General features: G+C 31.9%; 2 long non-coding RNA genes across 2 annotated transcripts; one reads left to right on the top strand and one right to left on the bottom strand.

Annotated features, from left to right (window-relative positions):
• Positions 1-3,959: 3,959 nt before the first annotated feature.
• Positions 3,960-6,113, bottom strand: LOC128557498 (uncharacterized). The gene is made up of 2 exons (XR_008371191.1): positions 4,661-6,113; positions 3,960-4,315 (listed from the first exon to the last, which is right to left on the bottom strand). It is a non-coding gene; the product is annotated as an uncharacterized LOC128557498 (long non-coding RNA).
• Positions 6,114-7,294: 1,181 nt separating this feature from the next.
• Positions 7,295-9,622, top strand: LOC128557497 (uncharacterized). Its single transcript, XR_008371190.1, has 2 exons — positions 7,295-8,786; positions 9,305-9,622. It is a non-coding gene; the product is annotated as an uncharacterized LOC128557497 (long non-coding RNA).
• The last annotated feature ends 1,268 nt before the right edge of the window (positions 9,623-10,890 follow it).

The raw sequence follows: 10,890 nt of genomic DNA, 5'->3' as shown, positions 1-10,890 counted from the left end.
TCATGCACAGTAAGCACAGAAGTGTTTCATTTTGTTAATAGTTTAAAACGAAAATACTATATGTGTTACACTAACAGGACCACTTTAAATCGTGTCATATACTGCCCAGATAGCAGACATGCGTTGGCCCAACGTTGGGCCAACGGCAGACTCTTCGTTGGCCCAACGAAGATTTCAAACGTTGGCCCAATGCCATTTTGCTAACTGGCGCAACGTTAACCCAACGGTTGGTACATCGTTGGTCCAACGACTGGAATCCTACACTTATCGTTGGCCCTCCATTGGGCCAACAACTTGTATCCTGCACTTATCGTTGGCCCTCCATTGGGCCAACAGCATTTTTTCGTCTATCATGGTTGGTCCAGCGTTGGGCCAACGCTATCCCAACGATTACGAAACTGAAAAAAGACTAAAACTAGCATTATTTATTACGCAGTTACTGGAACAGACCCGGAGAGAGAGTATAAACTACTCGCACCCTAGGAGGCTCCAATTACATGGTAATTGAAGTGATGGCCAGTTTACCGGCATGCAGCCAATAAAAAGCAATAAATCACATGTAACAGTGTTGATAAGCTTAGGCCAGATTTTCCTTGATGTAGGAATAAACGAATATTAACATGTATAAAATGATAGTGTGCTGTTTATAGTGCATGCATGTGCATTTAACTGCATGTCTTTTAAATTGGCCCATTTTTTCCCAGAAAACTTGATATATGGATATTAGACAAAATTAATCAACATCCACTTTAATCAATTTTGTGCAAAATATTTAAACCTATGAAATATAATGGGTCCTATCATTAGAATATAATAACTTCCATCAGGAAATTTGATAGTAAGAAGACTATATTGAAAATACCTATATACATGTATGCTATTCAAATTTCTACATTTGTATGTCTATCAGTCAAATAAGGTAGATCTTGCTGCGACTTTATAAAAACAACATGTTTTATAAATAGATGGCAGTCTGAAGAATATGCTTATCGTTATATTTCATCCATATATTAAGTATGTCTGTCTGTCTGTCTGTCATTTATTGAAGATGGAATCTATAATTGGATAAAAGAAACCATTTTCAGATTGGACCAGATGTTGTTTATTATGCATGCCGATGTACCACGTACAGGTTTTTATTTAAATTCTTTTCTGCTCTGTTCTATTATAAAACTCTACTAAACAGTGGTTTCACCTTACACAAAAACAAATAATGTAATGCACTGCATTTATTCTCTTATAAAGATCGTATACTAAAATGCTCATGTTGAAAGCATATTAAAAAACATTTTCCTTGCAAATTTAGAGAAAGTTCAAAAAGAAAAAAGAAAAGAAATAAAGTCAACGCCTTAAATTATCTATACTCTATTCTTGAAACACGTAATACGAATTTTGGAACAAAAAACATGTCGTACACTGGTTCATGTAAATTGATAAATTACCTCTACTGACATGAATTTGCATTATGTAACAATTATTTTGTTAAAATAACAAAATGAATACACATGTTTGTGGATTCAATTTCGGTAGTTCTGCACATTGAAGGTAAAATATAATCCACAATGTAGAATTTGATAAAACCACTCCGTTTTAGAATTTCAGGACATACTAAGAAAAAGTCGCAAAATATATATATTCTCGTTCTTGCATTTTTTACTAGACTGATTTGAATGAAGCTGGACCTTAAGCAAGATTTTGTAATTGGAGTTTACAGGAAAATCGCATTTTTTGCACTACATTGCAGATTTTATTAAAAAGTCTCACAGTTTGTGAAGACATTATTGGAATTGTTTCATTGTAAATATTGTAACAATTGAATTTCATTTTAGCAAGATTGTGACATTGCCATTTAGTAAACACATGAACATCAGTAACACATACATAGGCTTTATTCTATGTTATCAAGAATAATGAAGTTACTTCATTACTTTCGGTTTATAAAATTGTGAAGAACTAAGATATGAAAAACCATGCTTAAAATTGTTCATTTACATATTCAGATGTAATATAAATTTCATTCAAACATCACAACAAGAGGGTGATGATGACCCTATATCGCTCACCTGTAAAACTTGGCCTTGTCCCCACATAAACGAGTTTCGAACTTGTCCTAGAAATAATCATGATAAACATTGTTACCAAATTTCATGAAGATAAGGTCATAAATATGGCCTCTTGGAGTGTTAACAAGCTTTTCTTTTGATTTGAGCACGTGACCTAGTTTTTGACCATACATGGCCAGTGTCACACTTGGTCTAGGAATCATCAAGATAAACATTCTTACCAAATTTCATGAAGATAGGGTCATAAAAGTGGCCTCAAGAGACAAGCTTTCCCTTTGATTTGACTGGATGGCCTAGTTTTTGACCCCATATGACCCAGTTTTAAATTTGGTTCAGGAATGAAGATAACCATTCTGGCCTTTAGCTTTTGATCTGGTCAGTTTTCGAAAGGAACTGAGATATTATGCACATACAAGCTGTGTGCAAGTTTGATTAAAGTTTATTGCAAAATGTGGTCCCTATCGTGTTCACAAGCCAAAATACCATATATTTGGCCTTTTAAGGGGCAATAACCCTTGAACCCATGATGGGATCGGATCTGGCCAAGTTTCAAAAGAAATCGAGATATTATGCCAATACAAGTTGTGTGCAAGTTTGATTAAAATTGATTTCAAAGTGCGGTCTCTTATCGTGTTCACAAGACATTGTGGACAGACGACGAACGAAGGGTGATCACAAAAGCTCATCCACAGGTGAGCTAAAAACAAAATGCCTCTTTGCTGAGCTTACGATTAATTAGCAATGGATAGAACTAGCTATGGTTACACAGTGCTGTGTACATGCTAACAAATTAAAACGATAAAAAAAATCAATGTAATGAATTAAATACATCTTAAAATTACGTTCACATTCATTCTGTTCATTTTTTTCAAAAAGGCCACGGAGAAGAATACCTTTTTTAAATCAAACAGGAAGAGTAAAACAATTAATCCTATATACTTAATTAACAGGTGATTTACACTTTAAAAGTAATCACATAAAATATACAAAATATGCAGGCTTTTACCAATCTTGTTAGGTCATTCGGATACTCTCTGATAATAGACATAGCAACACATTTGAAATTGCAAAGTTTTTTAACTTTCTTATAATTATATATCATGGAACATTGTTGGTCCAAATATTTAATAATAACAACAGAACAGAATAGAATTGTATTAAAGACCTGTACATGGTACATCGGCATGCATAATAAACAACATCTGGTCCAATCTGAAAATGGTTCTTTTAGCTCTTGCTTGTCGTCACAGGATAATTTTCCATTTCAAGGACATGTTATTGCATATTCCATCTTTAGTGACAGACAGACAGACAGACATACATGTATTATAATGATAAGCATATTCTTCAGACTGCCATCTTCTTATAAAACAGGTTTTAATATGTAAAAACAGATTTATAAAGTCGCAGCAAGATCTACCTTACTGACTGATAGACAGGCAGACAGTCATACACAGCTAGAAAATTAAATAACATAGATATTTTCAATATTGTCTTCTAATTAGAAAATTTTGTGATGAAATATATTCTGTGCTTTGAATTATATTCTAATAATAAGACCCATTTTATTGGCATAGTTTTTAACTCTTTTTGCACAAAATTGATGTAAGATGTATTTTGTCTTATATCCATATATCAAGTTTCCTGAAAAAAGTGGGCAAATTTAAAAGACATGCAGTTAAATGCACATGCATTCACTATAAACAGCACACTATCATTTTATATATGTTATTCATTAATTCCTGCATCAAGGCTTATCAACACTGCTACATGTGATTTATTGCTTTTTATTGACTGCATGCTGGTAAACTGGCCATCACTTCAATTACCATGTAATTGGAGCCACCTAGGGTGCGAGTAGTTTCTACTCTCTCTCCGGGTCTGTTCCAGTAACTGTACGTATTTTATTTTCAAATAGTTGTGATTTTGTTAAAGTTTAACAAAAAGAAATCTAACATTTATTTAAAGTTTGTTTGCAATTTTCCTGAAGAAATATAACAGAATATTTCATCACTACAACATGTCAAATATTGATCCCAGCCTTTTATAAATCTAAATATTTTTTCTTTTTTTCAGTCACTGATTAAATCCTACTAAAGTGAATTACTGTCTGTATATTAATTCATTATATATCCAAGTTCTGTTTGATTGTTTTTTTTTCTCACTGACGTTGCTGCTTTCTTTTTTTCTTCTTGTTTTTTCTTGTGCACCACAGTGCTAGGCACTCCATTATTACTCTCTTGAACAGCACCCTGTAAAAAAAATTATAATGTTGATTAAACCATCTACGTCAAATTGATAACAATGTAACTAAAGAAATGCACATAAACCTCTGGACATAAACTTGCGTAAAATGTATGAAATTTATTTTTGTCTGTATTTAACCGAGAAAAATATGTTAGAATTAACGAGAATATGAGTTATTTTATTTAAAGAATTTAATACTCAACACAAGTGCCATCCGCTAGCTTTAGATAAAAGTATTTAACATATGTTCAAGTCAAATGGATATTACTTGCATATAGGATAAAATTAAGAAATTCTCTGTTTACAAGATTCCACAACTTTATCAATAATATTCAAAAATTTCTACTTACAGTTTATAGCTGGTAGACCGGGTTTTTGTTAACTCTAGATCTATCACATGTATAATAGTTTCCTTTACTTCACATATATGCAGCTAGAAATCTGGCCTAGAGAGTAAAATTAACCACATTTTCTGGGATTTCTTACATAACCCGGGTTAACGAGAGTTCATGTTCTGGAATACTCAACAGATTTATTGTAAACATTTTATGACTGTATAAAATTAGATATTTGTTATAGAGTTAGTAGTGAGTTTGTTTTGTTTTTTTTTCAATTTTTTTCACAATTTTTTTTCAAGGTAGTAGATTTGAAATAGTTCAAAATGTCATTACGGCTGCAGATAAGTTTAAGGTTTAATTAGCCCAAATTTAACTGATTACGAATTGGTGCAGAAAAGTATTTAATTATTAATTAAATATTGCATGTTACACACACACATAACGTGTATACCTGTAGGGGCTTGTGATAAAACAGTCTCCTGTAAAATATATAATTATCTGAAAATCAATATTGGCCCAATGTAAATATATCTGTGACTGAAATTCAAAGTTGGTTCAACGTTGGCCCAACAGCTGTATTTAAATACTTATTAATCATTGTTGGGCCAACAGTGGCCCAACCACGATTATCCTTTGACGGGTTTCCGTCGTTGGCCCAATGACTTCATGTTTACAGTGTGGCAACTAGGTCAACATTTTAGGACGATTTCGGCCATATTATCATTAACCAGCTGGAACACGTATTGTAAAAATGTATGTTGTTTTGATGTTTTTCAGTTAGTATATTTTAATACCCTTTTCACTTAAAAAATGTGTTTTCTTACATACATAGACGCATAGAAAGTGAAGTCAATTTAGATATCAATTAACAATTTGCGAAATATTAGTTGATATATTCTATTATATAGTTTTCTCAATGTTTTTTTTTCTTATGCTATCTAAACTTCATTCTTTTACATGAAGAACTAAATAATCAAAGCTATCAGCACACAGAAAACAGGTTTAAAATATCAGAATGTAAATAGCTTTAATTTTCCATTTCAAGGACATCTTTAATTGCATGTTACGATATAGATATACAAATCATTTGTGATATCAAAAAATGAACATGAAATATCAAGTTAAGTCATGATATCATTAATGAGTGAACTATATGAAGACATCTAGATATCCCAGAAATGATATCTTTCTCTGGTGTTTAGGCATATATGTTATTTAATCTGTACGGGAAATCAGACAACTACAATAAATTCAATAATATTCACATATAATTAATACAACCGATGAGAAAAGAAAAAGTATTAAGTATTAAGATTTTTAACATAATTATGTTAATCAGTTTCTACTTTCCTACTGATAGCAGAATCAAGAACAGGAATTTGATATAAGTGTTGTATTTATATGATTCTGTTTTTGAAGAATCTGAGAAGATATACAACTATTTGCAGTCTGCCAGAACACTTCGCTTTAATTGGCCTAAGTTGGGTTGCATGTGTAGGTAGCAACCATCTTAAGTGTTTTCATCAGCGTGGTTTCAACTTTCACAATCGAACTTTCAACTTTCATCCTTGTAGTTTCGAATTTCAACATCGTTGTTTCGACTTGAAAATCGAAATTAAGATGTTGAAAATCGAAACTTCGATAACGAAAGTCGAAAGCACGATGATGGAAACATGAAACCACGACAGTCAAAACGAGAAAAGTTATCGACTTTCACTATCGTAGTTTTGAGTTTTCAAAGTAGTGATTCGACTGTTATTATCATCTCATCGTAGTGTCGTGATTTCGGCTTTCGAGATATGTGGCTAAGTAATAAAAAATGATGGTCCAAACGGAACAAAGTAAAACAGTTTGACTGAATAACAAATGTAAAAAAGCTAGCACATAATGTTTTAAAAACAAGTTAACGCGGTAAAGGCCTAAAACTACGTTCATGTGATTATTAGCTTTTGGTTGGTCTTAAAGGTTAAGGAGTAAATAGTTTATCAAACAAAGAAATATTTGATAAACAAACAACAGCTTTACCGACAGTCTACATTACATGTACTGCAGTGCTGTCCCGTACGATGGATCCTTGAAATATTCTGAAAAAGTTATTCCCCTTTAAAACTAAATGGCATGGGTTAACTAATAACAATTAATAACTGTTGAGTATGGTGGCACATGAGATGATAGGTAGCTACACTAGCCACTAGACTGGTAATAAATATATTTCTACATTATTCCCTTTTTTGTATAAATCGATTTCATACGGACAAAATCCAGTACATTTAAGAGAATTACACAAAGGAATGGTGTTTCAATTATCATATTAAATTATGATACTGGACATAGGATAAAGACTGGCTCAGTTCACTACATTCAATCATAAAAATGTAAAAAGATATATCATAGTCTAGGAACTAGTCTAATAAGTAGCCAGCGCAATACTTTTAAGAAGTTATCTTGATAAAGCGAAGTTATCTTAAAAGATTATCTCAATAGTCTATATCAATGCAATAATTTAAATTAGTATCTCGATTTTGTGTGTGTGTGTGTGTGTGTTAGTGCCCACAGTTGCCATTACTTAGCAAGACAGCTATGCCGATACTTTCAGCAATTATCTTGATATTTCGAGCTTTCCTGAAAACATCTCTCAATAGTCTAGTTTCCTAAAAAATGAAAAGAATATCTTAAAAAGTAATTTATTACGATAATGTTTTCAGGAAAATGCACAGCATTTCTGGAAAGTTTAGAATATTATCATGACAGCTACCAGGTATCTCGTGGCAGTTCCAAGAACTAACACGGCGTTTTTGCGCTAAAACATTTTCAAAAATGATGCTGGAAAGGTAACATATATTAGCAGAAACGTAAGTAGTCTGGTTGATTATGTCATATGTAGTCCGTCAATTGTGGACTTATTTCAGAGTTTTAATGTTCAGGGACCATGTATCTTGTCCGATCATTGTGTTTAGAATTTTACTTTACATTGTGTTATCTCTACAGATGAAAACAGAAAAACCGATACCTCTTATAAATGGGATACTAATAAAACTGAAAAATATGAAGAAAAATAAACAGCGAGAATTTCATCTCAGAATTAAATAATTTAACAAGCTGTTTAAATGATGAAAGTAATCCATCTTCAATCGATAGAAATCTTTTACATTTTTCAAACATTATGCACAGTGTTTGCGCACCATATTTTAAAAAAGATTATAAAATCGGAGTTACGTAAACCTTCCGCCACGGATTTAAAATAAAACATAGTTTGATGAAGAATGTTCATTAAAAAGAGACAGATTTTATTGTGATTGAAATAGGTTTTGAGAAAATAGGTCAGATAGTAACAGAGTAAAACTTATTAAATCAATGTCGGATTATGAAAAGACTATAAGACAGAAACAATTTAATGAACGTAAGCGTAATACAAACAAATAGTTAAGAAGAAAATCATTTCAGCGTTTTATTCAGAGTTTAGAATATATGAATGTTAATAATTTGATATATAATGATTAAGTGACCTTGTGAAATCGATCAGATACAAGCTCTTTAAACTCTACTGAAATAAGATCTAAAATTCTGATAACTTGCAAACACATCTTTTTCTGTAGGTACTTTTGTACATTATAAGATATATTATTATTAAACTTTGCTAAAGATATGTTTATATGTATTACCAAGCTAGTGTTTAGAGTTTTGGATGTAATGATAAGAACATAATTATTGGGATGCATTAAGTCCTCCATAGGTAGATCAAATTTACAAATGGTCTTACAATTCTCTTTATCAGCAATATCAGAACCACATGTTTGTATTTATAAACAGAACTACTGGCCCCTTAAAACTCAAAATAATCTTCTCACAGATAACATCAGCATCAAAATGCATGATGAGTGGCTGAGGTTATCTACATGTAACATAGTAACAGTTCAGTCAATCATTCTGTAGTAACCGCCTACTATGCACTTGCCGATGTTATTATCTAGGAAATGGCACAAGATTCGCCGAGGAAAATGTCTAAATCTAATACACGTAGAGTTTTCTAACAGTTTGCAAAATACATGTGACGGAATTAACGAGTAATTTTAACTCAATAAATGATGTTTTATATGATACTACGTTTTGAATTTACTTGGAGAAGCCAATAAAAAAGGTATTCAATTATTATCTTCTAAGATATGGATTCATAAAGAATATTGCATATGCTTGTTTGAATGTAAATAGTTCTTATATAAGTTAGCATATAAAACTCATTAATAGTTCTTACAGATTGTGTTACAATTAATAGTTTGCATATTTATTTATAGAAATAAAGAACAGTAGCAATTAAAAGAAATAAATACATTACCGCGCATATAGTGCAGTTACATGTTATGAGCGTGGCTTATTCCTCACATAACACAATAACATAATGAATCATTTCTTCTGCTTTAAATATGTCCAAATTAAAGAGTGTAGGAAAAGACAAAGTCTGGTTATTGTCAGCAAATTATCAGTATTTTTTATTTCTATTATTGAATACAAATAATGTTGATTAGATCCATGAACCATATTTTCTTAGTATTTTTCCATCACATATAATGTAAGCTTTGTTTGTAGTATATTCATTACATTTTATGTAATACACTTATTAAATACGTTTCACATAGTTGTATCACTTTTAACTTTCAGGTTGATGTTGAACCTTCATATATGGCTACCTGACAGGATGGGAAAAGATCTGGTAGACTGGCAAAAGAAGAATGTGAATATCTGACTATGAGGAATCATGAACTATTTTCTCTAAAAGAGGAATAACGTTATGCTTAATTGTTTTACCATTTGCCAATTAAAGGACAGAAACATGTAGATACTTAATAATATTACAACAATATATTGTTGAGTAAGATCAAAGCTCATATGAAATAAATATATATTAAACTTTATTTCACATAGACATGCAAACATTTTCATAAAGCGATCATTCATAACATGTTTTGTTTCATCTTGTGTCACGTCATTTATTTTGCTTGCTCTTCCCAATACCGTAGCTTATAAGAATTTCGCCAATGACAACTTCCAGATTTTCTTATACTGAATGAGCTTATAAGAATTCAGATAGTAACAACATTACAAAGGTTTTTTCTCTATCCAAATTCAGATAGCAAACATTGTCTCATTGTAATACATTTAACTTTAGTCAACGCTCATTCTTTTTATAGCTAATTGTTAGGTCTTATCTAAATTCGGATAGCAACGCTATCAGTTAGTTTTGATTCATTCGATTTCAGATAGGACATTGTTGAAGCTTATCTGAATTTGGATATTAACGAAAAAACTCAAGTTTTTCTTTAGTACGATTTTAGATAGTTAAATGTTTTTGGCTTATCTGAATTCGGATAACCACTCAAACAGATTATCTGAATTCGGATAGCCACTCAAACACACAGTATTTTTTTTTGCCATTTGATACACATGTACAAAAATCATTTTATCTTAACTACCAAAATTCGTAGTGTGCATTTGTTACGGATGGTAAAACAGAACGAAAGTATGCGCATTATCCGATTTCGGATAGAGCAGTTCTAATATATATAGAAAGACATAAGTAAATTATGTTTTATGAATGAATGTTTCCCGATCAAGATATTTCTTGAATTTTATTAATGCTTATCAAATATACGACACATCTGCTTGTTCTTTTGAATTTTCCGATAAATTCTTGATAAATCAAGCATTTTGACAGTTTGGAAACTGTCAAATACAAATGGATCGTGTTCGTAGCAGGCAACAGTAACTGTGTAACAGAAGACAAATATAGTGTAGCAGACGATGGTTGCAGTTCAGCAGACACGAAGACCCTTCATTTCATCGTCGATGCTAGTCTTATGGCGTGATACCCTATCTATGTGGTAAACAGAAATCTACATTCGTAAAAACTCGTGTAGCACCTCTGAAAATGCTGACGTTACCACGATTAGAACTTATAGCCGCAGTTGTGGGCGCGCGTCTCGCAAATCATTTGCAACATGCGTGTTTAATTGATTCTGGAAATACATATCTATGGTCAGATAGCCAAATTGTTCTACACTGGTAACACACATCTAAGCCATTTAAAAGATTCATTGAGAACAGAATTCTTGAAATTAAGGAGTTGACGGATGTGTGACACTGAAGATACTGTCCCACCCATGAAAACACTGCCAATCTTCAGACCCGTGGAATATCAGTATACCTTCAAAATGACCCTCTGGAATTTACAAGATACGCCAGTGATG

The sequence above is a fragment of the Mercenaria mercenaria genome, chromosome 5 (genome assembly GCF_021730395.1).
Source record: "Mercenaria mercenaria strain notata chromosome 5, MADL_Memer_1, whole genome shotgun sequence".
In the NCBI taxonomy this organism is placed as follows: Eukaryota; Metazoa; Mollusca; class Bivalvia; order Venerida; family Veneridae; genus Mercenaria; species Mercenaria mercenaria.
The sequence above is the reverse complement of the archived record's forward strand: the minus strand, read 5'-3'. Positions and strand labels throughout refer to the sequence as shown.